Here is a 21565-nt window from a genome sequence, read left to right on the forward strand (position 1 = left end):
GGAAAATCCCCATATATACTAGTGTAGGGAAGTAAAAGTTGCAGTATATGAACACTCCTTCTTCGGTAACTGGAACCTTGAGCCGCCTCATTGATCGTGCGCGTTGAGTGGTCGACTTCATGAAATCAAAGGTAAAATCGAAAAGTAAAGCTAAGTAAGAAGATACCGAACTGAGACTTGAGCTCTGTTCTAAGTCGCCAGTTGTAAGATTATACTTATCTGGGTTCTATTTTATCCCGATTGTAATGGACTATAATATTCTAAAGTATATGTATATCTTTATTTATTAAATTTCTTTTCATCTGCTCTTTGAAGGTTACCTGAATCTTCCCACTAAGAAACTCGGAAACCTCGGATTAGGAAACGACATCATGTATTAGTATATGTTTCTTTCCACATTACATAAATCTGCATGTACACTTCCGTTACAAAAAGGTTATCCATGTAATTATATAATCTTAACTTGCAGCACCATCTTATACAGTCACACTGTATTCACTACTGCTTTATATGCCCTTAGCCCTTTACATCTTAAGACCCGAGGGCCTCCCTGATGGTGCAGTGGTAGCGTCGTCGCCTTTTAATCAAGGGGTCCCGGGTTCGATAGCCGGTGGATACATATAGTGGTTCGGATCCCACTTTAAACTGTAGGTCCAGTCCAATTAACATTTCTGTGCATAAAGTGGAATTCAAGCAATAAACTCAAACCTGAAGACCCTTTTCTGAAGCCATATCAGTTGGTCTGACAAAACCATCATTTGTTCATGCTTGGCAACTATGAAAATCCCATGAATTACACACATAAAGTGGAAACGTATGAGAGTTGATTTATCTTCATGCACACATACCCGTAACGCAGTCCAGCTATTGAGCATATCGCACTGCACAAACCCGAGCTCTAACCTCAGCAGGCATATACAAACAAGACGACCTTTTGGTTGACCCGGAAGTGTCAATGGTGTTCGAGTAATTTCCTACTAATAAGAAAAATTGAAGGGGAAACCCACCAATTACAAATTGCCATTTTGCAGTGGAATAACCTGACCGAGACCGAGTAGACTTCATACGTAGGAAAACTGCCGAGTGTAGGGGTGAAACCTCTCAACAAAAAATTTGGAAAATCTTGAGAAACGCGAAAATAAATTAACCGTCAAAGATAGCTCAAAACGAAGAATGGCGCATTTCAGTCTGAAAGGGTCAATAAAGCATATTGTGTGGGTGTTAAAGGTCTCCAAGTGACTTCAGCTTTCACCGGAAGAAAGAATTCTGTGCGTAGAACCATGCAAATTGTAGAAAGCATTTGTGAGGTGGTTCCCGAATGTGGCACTGGGGAGAAAATTTATAATTGATCAATTACATTTGCGTCAAGGCTATTGGTTGAAGCCTTCACTTTGTATGCATCTTGTAGTTGCTTGTCTTGCTGAAGTAAAGTTTTAGTAAATCATAATTCACTATAAGGATGGCACCGAAACGGGTCTCAGTCTCGCTTCGAAATTCACTTAGAAAATCGAGGCGAAACAGAAACCGAGACTTAGGAATGCCACCGAGACAAGGCTCGATTCAAAATTCGAAATGAGATCGAAACCGCAGAGATGACCTTGTAAAAATTTAGATGAGAATGAAACCAGACCATTCTAGACTTGCTGAGAAAAGGCGGAGAATTACACCGATCTCTATAAAATCTAATTTTAACATATTTTAAATAAACTGCACGCCATCCCTTTAAGTTACATAAACGGACACTTCGAATGCGGGATTAGTTTAAAATCTAATCCCTAATTTTAACCAAGGTACTTCTTAGGCGTTGACAACGTGCATGCACAGATGAGTTAATGAGTTGGCTATGCGACTTGTGATTAGTGGAAAACGCGCTTAATCTCTCATATACTGAAGGCTGCAAACACATAAGGATACGAGGACGTTCCCTTCTTTTGCTTAGGAAAAAATCACCCGAGCGATTTTATCTAACGAGCTGAGGAGGACGGAAATTGGTTTAGATTCTTGCAACGTTTTGTAAATTCGGCATAATACACCCCTAATACAAAAATAGGCGAATTAAATAAAAATTGTGTTCACCATCATATTTATAGATTTTTTGAAGTTACAGGGAGAAATAGCTTAGCTACTTACAAACACTTTATTATTTACTCTAAGGGACAAGTGCCGTACTATAAATGGTATGCATTGCGATTATTTCTATAAACATTTCTGCAGAGCATGTTCTTTGTTGGTATACCCGACCTCTCCTACTATTTTCTGCCAGATCAGGATCTAACTACACCTTTTCTGAGTCCTAACTCTTTCGTTTTCTCATTGCTACGTACCCACATTCCAACCTGTCATCCTCGTAGTACGTCATGGAAACTGACTTAAGATTAAGAAGACTGGAACCAGAACTGCAAGCAAAATAATAATGTGTTTTCATTTGTGCTCTGGTCCAGTTCGAGAAGAATTTTTCGAAAAATGCCCTGCACAAAACTGCCCTGGAGTTCAATCAGCCTCCTATCAATGCCCTGCACAAAACTGCCCTCGAGTTCAGTCAGCCTCTTATCTATGGTTACTTGCCTTTGGGGGTAAAGTCGGTAAAGGTGATCGAAGCATAGTGCCGATCATATCCATGGACCCTATACACCTTCATGCGCTGTGTGATTAACAGGCGATATCTTTACTTTTGTGGGGGGCGTCTTTTAATTCACTAGATTTGATATTACAGGAAATTGCTTTTTGACTCTTTATGTGTTATACACGTGGGCATCCAATGCTGTCAAAATACGTTATGAAATTTTAGAAGGCATTTCAAATCATCGTCCGCATAAGGAAACGTATGTAAAAAACAAGATGATGGAACAAAACCGTGCATGAGCGTGCATCGACAACGGCTTTCCTTTGCGTGTTCTTGAATGAGGAGGGCTTCACGACACACGCCACTGCAGTCGAAGGACGCATTAGCCCACTTTACCTGTGTGTGTGGGACTGGGTGTTTTCGAAATTTCACTCTTCAGATTTTAAAAAAAGGTTAGAGGAGGTAGTTGAGAAACTCCACAAGTTGTGAATCCCCCTTTTCTTCGCTACGTAATATTGGATACTGTATTTCAGATTTCCTTTCACTTCAAAACAACGAATAGTTCTTCAAGTTTTATCTTGAGTTATTAACATGTAATTGATCTTTTACTCGCTTCTGATCCTGATGCAATGCAATTGTTTCACTTACGTTATCGTTACACAAACAATTTTGATATTTTTAGGGTAGCTATTTTGGACTTATCTCCAAAATTTGGCATCTCCAAAATTTGGCAGCTGTAAATACTCGATGCCAAAGTTTAAAGCCCACCCTTGAGAAACTGACAAACTGCACACCTTTCCACTTTGATTATCAACTTTCAACAAAAATATTCATCTTTGTCGCACGAAACACTCCACAATACTAACACAATGCACCGACCGAACGAATGGACGAACCCAGAACCAAGTAGGTGCCCACCCACACAGGAAAACGAACTTTAGGATGTTACCGAGACGAGACAACGCGAGACTTGGTATGTGTTCTGTTGTTGTCCCCAAGCTTTAGATGTCCGTCTCCCCCTCGATTTATAAGCACCCGTCTCATTCTGGGATTCGTCTCGAAGGGCAAACCTCGAAATATACAGTCGTGTTATGCTGTGTATTGCCGCACAAAAATTTCGCAGACTGTAGAGGTCATTAAGAAGAAAAAAAAAACTTTTCTCAAAACTTTTTTTTCTTCTGACTGCTCATTTGAACACTAATCGCATGTGTCTGAAGAAGCCGTACAGTTAAAAAAATTAGGTTCATGTACATTTTCTCAGTAATACCAGAGTCTTGTCTCGTCTTAGGTTCATGTAATTTTTCTCTGTCATACCAGTCCCGTCTGGTCTAAATTTTTCAAAGGTTAGTCTCTGCAAGTCTTGAAGGGGTTTGTCTCGTGTCAATTCTTACAAGGCCGTCTCGGTCGGGACCATCCGTAAGTCAGTCTTGAAGGTTGGTGTTTTGCCTTTGAGCATTACGCTTCAGTTTAACGTTTTATATTCGTGATTTGTTAAGAAATCTCAACCTTTTTTTTTTACTTCGACAAAGATTAATGATGTCACAGGCATCTTTTTTGAAGTAAAATATCCGTTCATTAAACAAGTTAGGCATCATCCTTCTAATGCGCCATAACCTATTTATTGCTGATGACGTCATACTTCTAACTCGGTGCACCAAGTGTATGAACAACCTGCATGTAGCAGTCTAACGACGTGATTAGCAAGTAATCAAGAAGACAACAACACGGCGAACTCCGGGTCAGCGAGTCAACAGGCGTCATCAGTAACAACAACTGACGTGGATTCAGAAGAGGGACCTTTTTATCCTCTCCGGCTTAAGCCAACTTAACTGCGAGAAGAGACACCTGTATAATGCTTGTAACGTATATGTAGTAGAAATAAACTCGGTTAAGGTGTACATCAGGGTTGCTGAAGGTCCAGGAACGCATAAATTCTAATGTGTTCTATTGGGTTCCGCAACAACACCGGGACCTTTTTTTCTCGCACAATTTAAATTCGGTCCAAGTTGCGTATTGTTTAATTGAAAAAAGGTTCCTGGACCGAATTGAAATACTTTACAGATAAAAAGGTTCTTTACGGTCCAGAACCAATTTACGCTTGCTGATTTTCTCTCCTGGACCGGAATTGAATTTATTTAAAATTCCCGGACCTTTAACAATCCTGGTGTACATACTTTGTTTAATTATTACCATAATTTGAGAAAACTCAGTGTATATGGCAATTCGTCTTTCCATGTCCAAGCCACCACACTAGCTCGTCTGCCCGTTTATGTACTACTGCTCCATGTCGAGTGTTTTCAGTCGCTCAAAGCTCAGTGTGTCCCTGGACTAACGTTACCTTACAATGTACGTAACGCGGACCTCGGATCGGGAAACACTGTACATCGTGTCATTTTGTATAGCTTCACGTTGTGCATTGGATCATAGTTTAAAAGCCGATCCGCCTTATCGAAACCATTAGCTTTTTATCGCAATAGGCGTTTCTCCAGGTTCTTTGAATTCCAAGATAATTGCTGCTTACATTCCCCTTCTGTTGATTGCCACAGACAGGATCAAGATGCTGCTGTAAATTGTCATGAAAGACTGAAGAAACACGTAGCAACAATATTCTGACCACAACTATTTTTTACCCTCTGTTATATATTCTATATTCTGTGCGTTTTTAAGGAATGTCATTTTACTTAGGCTGGAGCAAAAGTTATCATCTGCTAATTGGCGTTTCATTTATGGAACCTCACGTTCATGGTCGTCGGGATAAATTTTGTAAAGGAGTCAATTCGTTGACGTAAAACCGAATAGTAGAAGTAATAACAACCACCAAACGAATAATTCTAATTATAACTAATAATAATAATAATAATAATCTGTTTATAATTACATCTTCATCGAGACTTCTACTCAATCCACTAGATTGAGTGGTTTTCCAGTACAACGTACGTATGAAATTAACAATAAGTCTACAAGAATAAATTGTAATTGCCCCTCCTTAAAATTTAACTCCCCCTTTGTTTAAAATGCAATTTTTGAGCGACCATCACTATCTGTGGCATGTAAAACTAACCATAACTTGTCAGTTAGCAAGATTATTTGTTTATTTTACTTCGCTTTTTTACCACTTTTGGCTAATCGCGAAGATGAGGCTGAGTGATATGATGAAACAGATGAAGGGACATTCACAGAGAACACCCATGCTCAGGCCAGGATTCGAACCAGGCACCCCTGAGTTAACAAGAGGACAGACATACCACCCCTTCTCTTTTCCGCTTAAAAAGATGATTGCGTCCTCTTCGTATCTAAACATTAAGTGATCACGCCCCGAGACGTTCAAAAGCTATCAGTAAGTCGTCAACATACGCAAGCGTAGGTGCCTATCGTCCACATCGCCTTACAGTCTAAAAAATAAGCCATCACACCCTGGCTACGCCCTAAACCTCCACTGAACCTAGCAGGAGACAATCCAAAGAAAGTTCACCCGATACTGGTCGCGGTCAACCCATCGGTTGAAATTCGCAACGCCCTGCGAAGGAACAATCGTACAAGCAAGGATATCCGCTGCCGCCTAGCTACGAGTAACAGAGCCCGCAGTCTTGTTACCTGTTGAAATCTCGCCGCCTAACAGGTAGGAGTCGAATCGATCTGGAGATTTTCTTTCCCCTCAAGTCTGCACGGCCTTGGCCCTCTTCGCCTCACGAAGCTGCACGGATGTTGAAATCGCCTGACGAAAGAATGCCCACGCCAAAACAAACCGCCACCGGGAATGCTCAACATTGATAACGTGTACGTGGCATTGCTTGCCACCGAATAATATGGCCTGATAACTGCTTAGCAAAAGCGATCGAGCTTGTGTTGTAAGATATTTTGGAAACTCCTGTTCTGTATGACAGGGTTCCCACTGCGTAAGGTATAACAGTGGTATAATATATTATTTATTAAGCATATCATTATAATGGCTCATAATATAGGACTAATTTGAAAAATAATATTAAATATTTCAATATTATCTTTAATCTTATTTAATTTTGGTAGCATTTTGTCTCCAACTTAAAGTAATTGCTTTCCTTAATATGCAATTTTAATGCTTATTGAGTTCAGAGGGGGGGAAAAGTTGACATGAAAAAGTCTGGGAAAATCAACCTGAGTATAAAATGTCATGGAATTTAGAAAAGCTTGGAGAGGTCGGGAGAAAATCAATACTTTTTTGTATGCACCAAGAGGGAATGGAAGTAAGTACAGATTGTTCGGAAAATTGTATTACTTGAAAATTCTAGAAAAGTCGCGCAATTTATTTTGTCAAAATGAGTACAAACCCTGACTGATTAGTAAGCCGACCTCCGTCGCGATTGGTTAGCACACCGCACTATTGACGTCAGCGATCCCGGGTTCGAATCTCTGCCTGGGCATGGGTGTTCTTTGTGATAGTCCCTTCATCATATCGTCACTCATCCTTATCTTGGCGATTACCCAAAACTGGCAGAAGAACTATGTGAAATGAAACAAATCAAACCAAACCTGTCTGCTAAGTTTGTTTCATTGGAGTCGGACATTTTTGTAAGTCTTGTAATCCTGAATTTGCTTTATTACTGCTGCTGTTGTTTGTTCCTAATGAGGCCTCCGGTGTTCTGAGCATTGCAACTCAATTTTTAAAAAGCTAATATTGCTCACGAGCAGCGGGTCACTTGCAAAACAGCAACCTGCGTCGCCTGACATCAACCAATGCTAATAAATGCTAATTTGTCCCACTGAAAAATCTTGCCAGAGTAGGTACACGCGCATAAAAAAGCGAGCACGTGACTTCAGTCTTAATTTGCTTTGCACGTCACGATATCAATTAGATCATTTGGGTTTCTCGGATCTGCCCGTTTGACACAAAGACTGATCGTCGACCCTCACAAAACACTCCGTTGTTTTTCAAGCCCAGGCCAGTGATGGTGGCTGGAGAGAAATTGTGAAGTGTTTTTTGAGGGGAAATGCGCGAAATTTTCTCAGAACTTGAGACAGAAACGGTGGCAATAGGGATGGCACCAAGACCAGGCTCGATTGGGAGAGAGGGCTACAGCCCCGAGATCCACTAGAGTAAAATCTACTGTGAAAAGGGCCACAAGATGTTAAAAAAATAAAGATTTAAAATAAAAAAATACAATAAAGTATATTAGAAATCAAATAACCAATCGTCTGGTACAGCCTAATCGTTATAACTAAAATCGTATACGTATCAGCAGTGTGCGGGTGGGGGGAGGGGCACTATGAGGTTGGTCCTCGGTCTCATATTTACATATTTATTTATACATATTTTCTTTATCGTAATTCCAAACTTAATATATTAGTGGCAGTTGTGAACCTATGCAACATGGTTGTATATAAGGTAAAGTTCTCCGTACATGTAGCACAGTGCCATGAACGCACATTTAGAGGATGTGAGGGTAGGACCCCACACATTCTCGATGTAGGCCATTTTGAAGCCGATGTGATCATCACCACGCTCCGGTCGCCTTTACCCTCAGGGATGCCCCCAGGTACCCATTGATTTGAGGCTGGTGATCCCCAGAGCCGATGTATGCGGGGACAAGGCCGGAAAAATTCCGACCTTAGCTGCAAAAGTTTGTGTCGTAACACGCTGTGTATTTTGTATGCTATGTACTTCGAGACGAGAACGGGACGCCCCCATCCCCCAACTCGCATACAAGGCGACACTACTCTGTTGTATTTTTAGTTACAAATGTATTTTTCTTTTCAAGCAATGTTAACAAAAGATGATATTTATTGGCTCATGATTTATGGGAAGTGAGGGAATTTTTCGAAATAAAATGGAACATTTTTCCCTCTGCGAAGGGAAATTCTAGGAAGAGCGGTTATCGTCACCTGCCTGACCCTCTGGATCACAATGGCGATTGGCCGTGGCCTGATTAGTACTTGACGCGATGACTTCGGTAGAAAATCCAGTTTTTCTCTTGCTCTTAAGTGCACTTCTATTTTAATTTCCCTCAGCTGCCCTCCCAGACCACTGTAATTACTGGAGTTGGCCGCCGCGTGCATTGGTGGACGAACAAAGAGGCCGTCGTACCATGTCGTAACCTTGAGGGAAACCATTGTACACTGTTAAATCCCGAGAATGTTGCGGAAATATACTAATTAGGATTTTTTCATATTTTTTACACTTCAAGGTAAGTTGATTTTTGTGCTTTACCGTCGTAGACCCTTGCGTCAAGGTCAAGTACGGGAGGAAAGGGTTGGGTCGGTGGCAGACACTGTTTTTATCAATCCAGTTCTATTTTTCGTGCATTGTTAAATTTAAATATGTTCGTTTAATTCGATGCGATAATATTTAAGATTTTTTAAAAGAAAAGTCCTCTCCCGTAGCGCAGAGGCTAATCAAGGGGTCACAGATTCGATTCCCCGTGGCGGCACGGTTCGATGGTTCTGATCCCGTTTTAAACCGTAGATTCAATCTCGACTAATCTTTCCGCTCCTGGAGTGACCTCAACATCTACTTTGACAAGCCGACCCCGTGGCGTATTGGTTTTCACAGCGCGCTACGACGCCAAGGGTCTGGGGTTCGAATCCCGGCCTGGCCATGGTCATTCTTTGTGAGTGTCCCTTCATCAATTTCATCATATCATCACTCATCCTCATCGTCGCGATTAGCCAAAAGTAGAAGAATAGCGAAGTTAATAACAAGAATCGCACATACCAAACCTAGTTTGACGAAACTTTTGTGTGCGGGCAAATGCCCAAAACAGTATTTATACATCTGCCCGCGTGTACGTACAGTCACCAGCATTAAAAATGGGACACACAGATCCTGAAATGCTCGCTTTCCTTCAAGGCGTTGTGTGTATTGCTTAACTCTACGGCGGTTATAGAAGTTGCCATTGAAAATTTGCTATTAAAATCCACATATCGCCACACATAACACGTTGCAACTCACATAACGCTTTGCAGGGAAGCTAGTATTTCAGGATCTACGTGTTCTATTTTTATTGCCGGTGACTGTACATTCGAAGAAACTGTAGGACAAATAGGCTTACATACCGTGTGCGAAGTGAAAATGTGGAAACAAAAAACCGGACTATACTACGAACCGTTACGTCTATAACATTATTAATGTGTTACCAATTATATTATATCATTGTCCAGTGGCTGTGCTTATGGAGGGGAGAAACTTGCAGGACGAATGGGTTTAAGTGGAAAGGGTTCTTGTCACGTGAGGCTCCACTGACTTTTGGTGGAACAGGCGCTCTTTCATTCAGTGAAACAATGCCGGATGACGCTGCCAGAGAAAGGATGCGTGGCCACCATACATGACAGCAGTCACGGACGAGACCTACCACAGCCATCTGTGGCAAATCGGGAGAACGGAAACACTCAGATCTCTGCATAGCGGCAAGAAGTAGCAATACATCGATAACTCGGAACGGAACCATGCAATATATCGATTACATTTCAACTGCGAGAGAGGTACTTATAAAATACATCCGTTAGGCTATATATTACCCCATAATGCTGTGGTTCTTAACCTGTGGCCCGTCGATCCCCAGGGGGTCCGTGAAGACTTGGCGAAATTTTACGAGCTTTTATATTTGCATGTTTCGACGAAGGAACGCTGTCATCAAATAAATCGATTTAAACGTATTCCACGGCTTGCAAGAGTTATTTATCAGATATTTATTAATATTTGAGATTGTTTACAACACAAAACTTCTTCATATAAAATCCATTATTTTTTAAAATCACATTTCCAGATAGTTGAAGAACAGATACAAAAAGCCTCTTTCAGTTTTTGAGCTTGCTTACAAGAAGACTTTCAGAACTATCGAACTGTAGAAACCATTTGACAAACGTTGCGTCATAACTTAGATTGCAATTGTCCAGCTATTAAATCCGATATAATGAGACTTGTAAAGTGAAGTGCAACAGCAGAACCTTCTCGTTAAAGTAATATTAGGCCATCATTCACCCTTCGGCATTATATTTCGTTTTTACAATAAAAATATGAGTGTTGCAGTAAATTGTATTGTACTATTCTAATATAAGGACTTTTGGTGAGCAACGTTTTAAGACTTACAATATTAAGTCCTAGAGGTCCGCAAGGTAAATGAAAGGTTAAGAACCGCCGCCATAATGTAGTGTATAATGATAACTTTACAATTCATTCCATCCAAGAGATGTCGTGCGAAACATATCTTGTATGTGAAGGTAGTGATTTATGAGACAACATGAGAGCATGAGTCAGGGTGGTCCAGTTGGAGGGCGTCTTGATTGTCACGTGGGAGACCCTGGTTCGATTCCCGGAGCGGGCAATCTTAGATCATGCGGCTCCGAGACTCACCTAGCCTCTCGCCAGTGGGTATCTTGAAGGACGGAGGATAAAGGCACCTGGAGCGCGGTGCTAATCCCAACACCTAAATAATGGGCGAGATCCAGAATTGTGTGGAGCCCTACGCTTATACTCCATAGTGCCTTCGTGACACTACAATGCACAGGGTATGGCTTTAACTTTTTTCCCCCACGTAGTAATTTATCTAGTCTGGAAACTGTGAAAGTTCAGAAATATGTGTACAGATAAGTATAAATAATCCCTGTGTTATATTCGTACAAAAAATCAGAAATTTACTATAAATTACGTTTTCCTGACTGTTCCAGCAGTTTTTTTTTAAGAGAATGAGATGTGTCATAGTGCAAGGGAATCGTATAAACCGAAGCCAAATTCTTGGCACACATTTTGCGAAGGAAGTAATCACGTTCATTACCAACGGTTTCCGACATTGCGAGTAAGCGACCTGTGAATGTTTTGCCCGGAGTATCAACGGAAGCACAGGAACATTGTCACGCATATGTCAATGTCAAAGTTGCTCCTCCCCCCCCTTCCTCTAGTTGTAGTGTTGCCATCTGTAGAAAGTAAGTTCCAGCGTGATCGATCAAAAAACCTTCTTACAGTAATGCCCGTTGAGATACTTTGTTTACATTGAAACGTCATCTCTGTGCATGCATTGCGACACGATAGCAGCATGACAGTCAGAAGTGGGTTCACTAGGCGGAAAATTCACATAGTTTGAACATAGTGTGTGTGTGACTAAAGTGATTATGATATCTTGTGACTGTGATGCTGGTATCGTTTTGCGATCCATGGCTTACCAGTGAAGACGTTGGATGTAAACAAAGAGAGTCTCGACAGGTCTTATTATAAGAAGTTGGCTCAATGCTACAAGGTTGTAAGTTTCTTTCAAATATAAAATCACTGACAATAAAGATGGGACACCTTGATCCTGAAATACTAGTTTCCCTGCAAGGCGCTATGTATGTTGCATAACTCTACGGCGGTGGTAGAAATTGCCATTAAAAATCTGCTATTAAAATCCATTTATCGCCGTGGGCCTCGTTGCGGAGTGGTTAGCACATCGTGCTACGACGCCAGAGGTCCCGGATTTGAATCCCGGCCTGGGCATGGATGTTTGTGAGTGTCCATTCATCATATCATCACTCATTCACACCTTCGCAAATTAGCCAAAAGTTGGACAAAGTTAAATAGAGCAAATCAATCAAATCAAGCATTTATCGCCGTACAATTAGGCAACCCACATAACGCCTTGCAGCGAAGCAAGTATTTCAGGATCTAGGTTATTTTGTTGCCGGTGACTGTACATCTACGAATAACTGTAAACAATAATCCGACCTCTGTGGCGTTGTGGTTATCACAGCACGCTGGGACACCAATGGTCCCTGATTCGAATACCGGCCTAGGCAAGGGTGTTCTTTGTGTCTATTCATCTAATTCATTACATAAAAAATAAATATATAATACATACACCACATCAATCAATCAGTAACCATGAATACAATATTTAGATTTCTTTGCAAACTGGCAATAATAATGAAATAGGTTGCCAACTTTGTCACGGGTCGTCGCGATGCTTACTGTGTTTTGAATTTAGTTTTGATTGATCGATTTTGTTTATTTTACTTCGCTTTTCTGTCATTTTTGGCTAATCGCGAAGATGAGAATGAGTGATGAAATTGATGAAGGGACACTCACAAGGAACACCCATGCCCAGGCCGGGATTCGAACCTGCAACCTCTAGCGTCGTAGCGTACTGTGCTAAACACTCCGCCACCGATGTCGGAGAATTTTTATGTTGTTTTTGCTCATTCGGCGCTCGGGGCGACCTTCCCCCTAGCTACGGCTGCATGTACAGTAACTGACACTTCTGGGTTGTAACACCACCATTGACTTTGAATGAGATCATTAGAACCCAGCAATGTCCGTGACTGTACTATTGAACCACAGTTGCGGCTGTGATTTATGTAAACATAACGATACACAACGATTAAAGTAACAAGTGACTGGGATTTACCTACATCACTAAAAGCCACCCATGGCTTTCCCAGCACTGCTTCGACGTCGGGCACTTCGCAGCCCGGTCGGCGTGAACTCGTTACGAAGCGGATGTTAATTTGCTTCCAAGACAGCCGGCGGAATCTTCAGATGCCTCGGCGGAAACCGAAATCCTATTAGGCAGCTCTCAGGGTTGTCATTGTACTTTCCCCGTCCTCCCCGAGGAAGGCCCTTGTTTGACGTCACTTGTGGCAATCCCATAATAGGATGAGGATCAAAAGGCACTGCGATCGATGTGGCGAGAGCGCCGAATGCTGCAGCAATTTGCAGCTTGTTTTACCCAAAATGCACGTACCCAGATTCTGCCTCCGTCCGCGTAGGTAGACGTAAGGTGACACCCGAGTTCTGGGGTCGAATATCGGATCCAGGATTCGGATAATTCACATTCAGGGTTCGAAGTCCCATCCCTAGTTGCAAGCTCTCCAGAGAGAAAAGTCTGAGGGAATCTGAGATATATATATGCATCGACAAAGAATGTGCTCTCGAAGTTCAAGACATTCTGTTGCATTATCTCTCCAGGGGCGTATATTCTAGGCTAGCTAGGCTACCTACGAAGCCTGAAACACAGAGGCTAAAATACAGAAAGATACAACAATGGATTAGAAATTGTGAATAACATCGTTCATGTCAATAAGGATGCGATGGTGTTCAGAGGGCTGCACAACGGCCAGAATCGCTTACTTCAGCGAACGCTCATTCCGGTTTTGCACCGTCTCCAGATACATGAGTCACGCAGTCACCGTTGCCAACTTTTAGATTCTAAACTGTTCTAGGAGCACTTAAAATGTTCATCACTTTTATCAATTTGAAATTGCAGACATTTATTCCCTGCTAGAAAACATTTGTATCGCTCACACCCAGTGGCGGCGATTGGGTTACAAAACTAGAGGGCCAAATTGCAAATGTACGGGGGGGGGGGGGGCAAGGATAATTTAATTTCCCTTGGTACATGAGGTTAGCGTGGTGCAAAAGTAGCAAAAAGTGGGGGGGGACTTCATTCTCTCGGCCCCGCCCCTAATTGCTGCCACTGCTGACACCTGTACAGGAGTACGAACCAAGTTTCGCAAAAAGTGCCATCGTAAATACTTTGGAACTTTAGGTGACTGGTGGTTGTTCTTCATTATACTTTTTTGGGGGTGCTCCCCTATGGCGCAGTGGTAGTGTCGTCGCCTTGTAATCAAAGGGTACCAGGTTCGATACCCGGTGGAAGCACATGATGGTTCGGATCCCACTTTAAACTATAGGTCCAGTCCCGATTAGCCTTATTGGGCATAAATTGACCAAATAAATGAATCAATCAATCAAACAGATTTTCTCTCTGGTGTAATTTTGCCAATTCAATATCCGAATTAGTTGCTCAAGGTCCCCCCCCCCCTGAACACTAAGGCACGATGGTCCATAAAATGGAACATGAAATCAGAATTTGCATTATAAAAGGTTTTTGAACATTGTCATCTCTTTCAACAAATCGTCGTTCGCTCATGTTGTTGCTAGTTATCTTGTTCTCAGACCGCATTGATAGTAATACGATACAAAATATAATGGTGGCCGCGGTGGCTCAGTCGGTAACGCGTCTGACTACCATGCTCAAGGTCCCGGGTTCGATCCCCGGCCGGTTCAAATCCGGGAACTTTTCTAACGGTGGAAGCGGCCCCGGCGCCCACCCAGCGTCGAATAACATGGGTACCTGGGGGAAACCCTGGGGGGTAAAGGCGGTCAGGGGCGTGATGCTGATCACATCACCCTCACTCACGACCGGATCAAGAAAGTGTGGAGCGTTAGCCCTACACCCCCTATACGCCTTCATGGCGTGGTGCTATGCACAGGGGAACACTTTACCTTTTTTTACAAAATATAATTGTTAGCTTGTATTTTTACACGGGTGCAAATAACAGGCAATGCTATTTACACATTTCAACAAACAAACAACGTAAAAATGAAACCGAGAGAAGATTTACGATTTCAAGACCAGAAAGGTGACATAAAATGAACAAGACACACAAACCTATTTCAAGACCATCGAAACAAATTTAGAAAATATGTGGTAGTTGGTTTGACATAATAATGACACTAATTTTCATTAACCAAAGTAGTAGTAATAGTACGTTTTTTAAGATGTTCTTTAGGCAGTAAGATAACTGAAATATCCTTAAATGTGCTAAACTTTTTTAAAAAAAATCAGAAATACAAAGTAAGAATCTTGAAATATAACCTATGTATTATTTAATGAATCGTTCTTTGTTTCCTCATTTCGAAGTTTGTAGGATGTAAATGTCACAAACCATGGCTTAAGTAGAAAATATGGAAGGACGCACATAAAATGTCAGTGCTTGATAGAGCGGGGGGAAGGGAGTGCGCTAAACCACAATCCTGTCTAGGGGCCCAATGTATCTACCTACAAGCTCTTCTACACAATCGGTTTCAACATCAGCAAATCTTAAAACAATAGTCATTTGCACAATAAATGTGAAATGTTTGGTGTAATCAACTGATAAAGCTAATTTGACTTTTTTTTAAATTAGCAATTTTGACCCTTTTTTTTTTAATTAGCAATTTTGACTTTGTTGCACATAAATTGTACCAGATAACTTTGAATTTTATGATTTTGATGATAATAATAACTGTGAATCTCATTTTGTTGTTACGTCTTAATGTTCTTGTAATATTAAATATTTGACGCAGTGGCGTAACAAAATCGTAAAGTACGCGTCCGCAAGAAATAAACTTGGGTCCCTCAAGTACAGTCAGCTTCTTCCAGGAAATTTACGTAATTGCTCAGAATGGCTGGTTGTGGCTGCACTTACATTAATAACTATACAAATCGATGCTCTAACTCTGAATTTTCACATATTACAACATAGCTTTCTTTGACATTTATGTATTCAAAAGAAGAAAATACAAATACTTACTTATCCCTTCCCCCAAGCAGAAGGCGGTACAGGATACATAGAACACTGGAAGCTAGTGTAGAGCTATCAAGGAGAAGAAACTTTCCTAAACCACTTGATTTCAGATTTAAGCACATTCCTGAAACATAGAACTTGATCAGGAAATTCGGAAGATAAATCATCTTCGTTCCCGTTACAGAGGGCAATAGCTGCGTCTGAAGTTGTAGGAACGAAGGAAGAACTGCTAATATTATCCATACCCTTCTTCAGTTTAAAACACCAGAAGCATTTAAATGCCCCATACTTTGCTCCGTGGCAGTTTGAGGTATTTTACCATTAACATATTAAAATCGGGTAGGCTATGTAAGGTCACGACACAGAAGAAAAATGGATAAAAATGTCCAAAGCAATTTTTGCGTTGATGTTTCACATGAGAAATGAGAATTATTTTGACTTTTTCGGGGCCCCTTAGGCTTAGAGCTCCCGCCCGCCTCTGATTTGAGGTATTCATTCAAATTATAACGTTAAACTAGAATATAAAGCCAGATAAAAAGTTCTAAATTTTATTGCCCACAAAAATTAGCCTTTTCTATCTTTCTCACTTCCATTTATTACGTTTTTCGTATCAACCTCATAGGACGCGAGGCCCCTATATGCGCGAGGCCCAGGGTGGTCGCCCACTTCGCTCACCTCTTGCTATGCCAATGATTCTACAACCTCAAGGCACCTGCGCCTAGCAGAAATTCAAATATTTCCATGCGTAGTGAAATATAATGGCCGTTGGCAACACTGACAGTAGTGCTCGCCGTCTACTTGCAAGAACTACATCGAGTCTCACGGGTCTTCTTAAGACCCGGGTAATAGAAAAACCTGGAAGGCATCGATGCCTGTGCAAAACTGTGACGTGAAGCTCGCTTGCGCGATGTCGAACACCTGGGCTTGATGTGCGTGTTGCATATTATTGTAGGCGCGCCTCCTCGCAGACGGGTTTTGTCCGGGTCTTGTGCAGGTCTCTAATGGTGTTGATTGAGTTAGCAACCTGATTTCTTAGGAGTTGGCAACCTCGTTGCCGTTAGCATGGCAACATGTCTTCCTGAAGACGCCGAGAACGAGCACATTTGGTGCGTCTAACTACTTATACGCTGCTTTTACGCAGGCCTAGTTCCCTCTTTCTCCATAGCCTAGGACCGCATGCCAGAGTGAGATAGTCCAGATATTATACTCAGCATACGCCACTGATCCATATCTATAAAAGACTTTTCTAGCATTCTTCATCTCCTGGAAGGTATGAAGGTAGTGCAAGCCCCGGCACCTACGGACCCGCTTCGTGAGAATATACATGGTTGCATGGGTCAAACTGACCTGAATATTCATTAAAACTGGATCAGTCAGGGAAATAAACCCAGGGATGAAACTAATAAGTTATTTCACTTTTCCTACCAGGTGGTTTATTTTGGGGGAATATTTGGTGTAAAAATATTATTTGATTTTTCATGATTCAACATTGTTTAATAAACTTGATTAATTTTGATTAACATGCAAAGTTGAAGACATAACAGTCATTTATTCGTATGTTAAATCACTACAGACTGGTCTGGAACTACTTGGGGGGAAAAGTCAGGGTTTTGCACAATGAGTGGGGAAAACTTGTTAAGAGGGATCTATAACGCCAGCTGCTCAATATTTTAATCCGTAAGAAAGAATTAACATTTCATCGCGTTTGTTCCTTTCATCATAATCCAAATTAACCTTGAAGGAAGTAGGAAAGCGACGTACATGCCAAAAATACAATATGTCTGTTGATGTACCATTCCTGCACACAATAACATACTTGGTGACGTGATGAAGCAGGACATTTACCTAGTTCTGTGGACTTCTCGATATTTTTTTGAACTGATTCTGATGGTGATATGTAACAGATTCCGATATAGGCTACTATTTATTAGGAAAATACTGTAAAATTTCTGTATCTGTATTATAGATATCAAAGTTCGTGAGATTCAGACCACTTTATGCACAGATAAGCTAATCTAAATTGGACCTACAGTTTGAAGTGGGATTCGTAATGTAAACTTCCTTAGATATTTTACGCTGGTATAGAAGGCTCGGTGGCCGACCACGTTAAGTAGTCGACTTTCGATCTCGCCACCGCAGTTCCCGGGTTTGGTTGGTTTGGGTGATATTTATGAGTCTCCCTTCATTAATTTCATGTAATCACCACTCATCTTCATCGTCATAATTTATCAATAGCAGAGGAGCGACGTAAAATAACAAACTGTACAAGATTCACTTGAATGGTCTAGAGAAAATCTAAACAGATGTAATTATTTAGAATTTGGAATATCGTAGCGGTTTTTCGAATGGAGAAGAATTTTCGAAAACCACTTGGGATTTCCCGGACCAAAGGAAACTAGCACAATTGCGATGAAGCCAAAATCACGGACAATTGCGATGATTTTGACGGTGAAGGTCATTTTACAAATTAATGGTAGGACAATTGCTACGAACAGAACCTAACATAACCTAATCAAAGGCGCCACAGAACGAATAATGCTGTAGAACGTTGAAACAACAAAATAAATAGGTGGCTTGGATGACCGCATCCAAAAATGCATGATGTTCTGGCCTGCCTCAAGAGCCAAGCAGAAGACACCAACATCAAGTACATGCGGATGGAACTTAATCTAAAAGGTGAGAAAAGGAAGAAGCGTGACAATAAAATCGACGAGAGAGTTGGAAAGTGTATTCGCACATATGAGGAAACGGATTACTTCAAAAGGTGTCTGTCTGTTGGCTCTAGTCCATGTTCAAAAACTTGATTGAACCAAATTTCTAGCCAAGTTTGACGAAACACTTTCGTGCTGACAAGCAATAAAAGAAGAAAGAAAAGTAATAACAAAAATACGAGAATTAGGAAATAGTTATGACTAGGGCTCGAAAGTTGAGGAGAAATCCTCTCCCCCCCCCCCCCTAGTGCCCGAAGACGAAGCCCAACATAATATATGTTCATTTTGGGTCATTGTAAGCCAGAAAGAGGTGGGTTTTATCTTATTGGTCCTTTTCTAGCCTTTTTTTTTAGGTCTTAACGGCTTTTTTTTGCAACTTCACCTTCTTTCGACTACGTTTTTACTGCCCATTCTCAATTCGAATCATCTTCAGTTCATCACCTCTTAAACATCCTTTCTGTAGTAAATAAATAAATATATTTGAACCATCCCTGAAACGAGAGAAAATCAGTTTTGGACGACTGAAGCAGGTACGGTACAAGGTCCTTTAACCGTAACTTGTCTGGAAGGTCGCGTTGTAAGTGGCAACTTTCTTTTGTTTTGAAGCTTTCAGTTTTTTCGCACTGTGTGCTCCATACCACCAGAATTTTTTATTTTTTTATTCATTAAATATGTAATTAAAACTGAAGTTATTAATTAATTTGGATCACATTTATACGTCTTTTTTTTCGTTTTTAGGTCCTTTTTTTGACATTTTTATAGGTCTTTTTTTGGCAATTTATAGGTCTTCAACTTCCGAGCCGTAGTTATGACTGACAATGTGTGGAATAACACTGGTTTTAAACACGCCGAAGTGGTTGTAATGCAAGTACGTTTACAAGCTACCTTTCCAGTCTGAAGCCTGGAGAAAGTGTGAGAGGAATCAGTGTTCTATTCCAAAATATCAATATTTCCCATAATTCTCTTATAAGAGGTATTGTACGGGGTGTTAAGTCACCCTTCAATTTGATAGAAGATTTAAAATGTCATCCCAGTTGTCCACCCGCCCTTTCCCTTCTAACTGTGTTCATCGCAATTGTCCGGCTACCGACCAAAGATCCTACGCGAACTTAAATATCTAAATTTTAGATTCTGATACTGGTTCGCATAAGTCAATTTCGACCGATACTCTTACATGGGATTCGTCATTTCCAATATGAACAAAAGAAAAATAATATTAATCTCACTCCGAACTTCATAATTAATTCAGAAAATAAATTTTGGTGTTCATTCAATACGTATGTCAACACGCCATTCTTACCAAGTGAGATTGTGTATAAGTACCGTCGTTTGGGTGTACATTAAGATAAGCTAAAAATCAGATTTGAGATAATCTCTGCTTGGCGAACTTTAAGGGCGTGTGTAGAATGACGTAGTAGTGATTTTTAATGGACAGTAACGGCAGTATGGCTCTTTGCATCCTTCCGTGCTTTCATCGTCAGACGAAACCGAACAGCAATGCTTCCAATGGTAAAGTATGAAACAGTTCCTCGTACAAGCTGAATTACTTCTTTTGCAGTGTATTGAACTAAAATTGGGTGTCGTGTAGTTGTTGAGTAATTAATTAGGGTTAGTTTTTCCGGGACAGTCCTGGAGTAATTCTTCGGAGTGAATAAAGAAAATGCAGGGTATCCATACTGACTGACAATTCTAGAACTTGTGCGGGAACTTTTGGGTCGGAAATTAAACTTAGTATTTTCTTCACTTATATGAAAATTTAGCTAACTCCTGTAACGAAATATTCATAAACGTTGTAATGTGCGTTCTTCATAATTATTTCATGTTTGTGTGCAAAATCAGTGTAAGTGTACACAGAGGCACTCTCGTCCTTGAAACATCCCCCGGAGGAAGAAGAGACAGTCGCGGGTTCAAGTTTCCAGACAAGAATGAGACCGATCGTACCATTCAAAAATCTTGTTCCGGTCGGAACTTTAGCAAATTGAATGTCTTATTACATGAAAATGTAGCTCTCTTTGAGACATGCAAAGAAAATTGCTGTCTTCTGATTATACATAGATATGTTGTGCGCTTTATTTGGCTCAGTCGGTAACGCGTCTGACTACCATGCTAAAGGTCCCGGGTTCGATCCCCGGCCGGTTCAAATCCGGGAACTTTTCTAACGGTGGAAGCGGCCCCGGCGCCCACCCAGCGTCGAATAACATGGGTACCTGGGGGAAACCCTGGGGGGTAAAGGCGGTCAGGGGCGTGATGCTGATCACATCATCCCCACTCACGACCGGATCAAGAAAGTGTGGGGCGTTACCCCCACACCTCCTATACGCCTTCATGGCGTGGTGCTATGCACAGGGGAACACTTTACCTTTTTTACCTTTTTACCTTGCTTTATTTAATGTTCAAAAATTTACGTTTTTTGTGTACATTATTTCGAGAGTGGACCGAGACTTATCCCTTCGAGAATGAAACTAGACAAGACTGTACAAAGTCTCGCCTTGTCTCGTTTGCATCTCCAAATAAAACTTATCTCCCCCTTGTCTTTCGTTTGAGAATGCCGTTTGCTATTGCTGAGGAATAACGCCATTGTTCCCTGAAATGGTGAAATGCTAAGAACTGAATGGAGTCAATATTTTTAAATATTTCCTGAAGTAATGCATCGTTGAGCGGGTCTTGGGTGGATGGGCTAAAGATAGGAAACATACAACCTTTACATTCTCACTCAGTGTGTTGTAATTACAACCATTTTTTGTGTGATATCGAGAAGAAACTATTCGAGATTTGGTAATTTCTCGATCTTGTCTCGAAATATATAGTACAAACAAGATATACAACGTGACATCGCACGAACTTTTCACAGCGTGCCGAAGTCATTAAGACTGTGTTTTTTTCCCGCCGCCGCTCTTGAACGCCACGAGCCGTCGAAAAATATACTTTGGTTTCCCAAAAGACAAGACTTTGGTCTGTCCCGTCTCGTCTTGAAAATATTAGTTTCTCACGTCTCGTG

The 21565-nt window shown here is 41.1% G+C and overlaps 1 protein-coding gene across 6 annotated transcripts in view; it reads left to right on the forward strand.

Moving 5' to 3' along the window:
• cyst (rho guanine nucleotide exchange factor 18 cysts) overlaps window positions 1-21565 on the forward strand; it is a 203711-nt gene that overhangs the window by 49208 nt on the left and 132938 nt on the right. The window lies entirely within an intron of this gene.

This window comes from Lepisma saccharinum, chromosome 1 (assembly GCF_977018435.1).
Source record: "Lepisma saccharinum chromosome 1, izLepSacc3.1, whole genome shotgun sequence".
Classification (NCBI taxonomy): Eukaryota; Metazoa; Arthropoda; class Insecta; order Zygentoma; family Lepismatidae; genus Lepisma; species Lepisma saccharinum.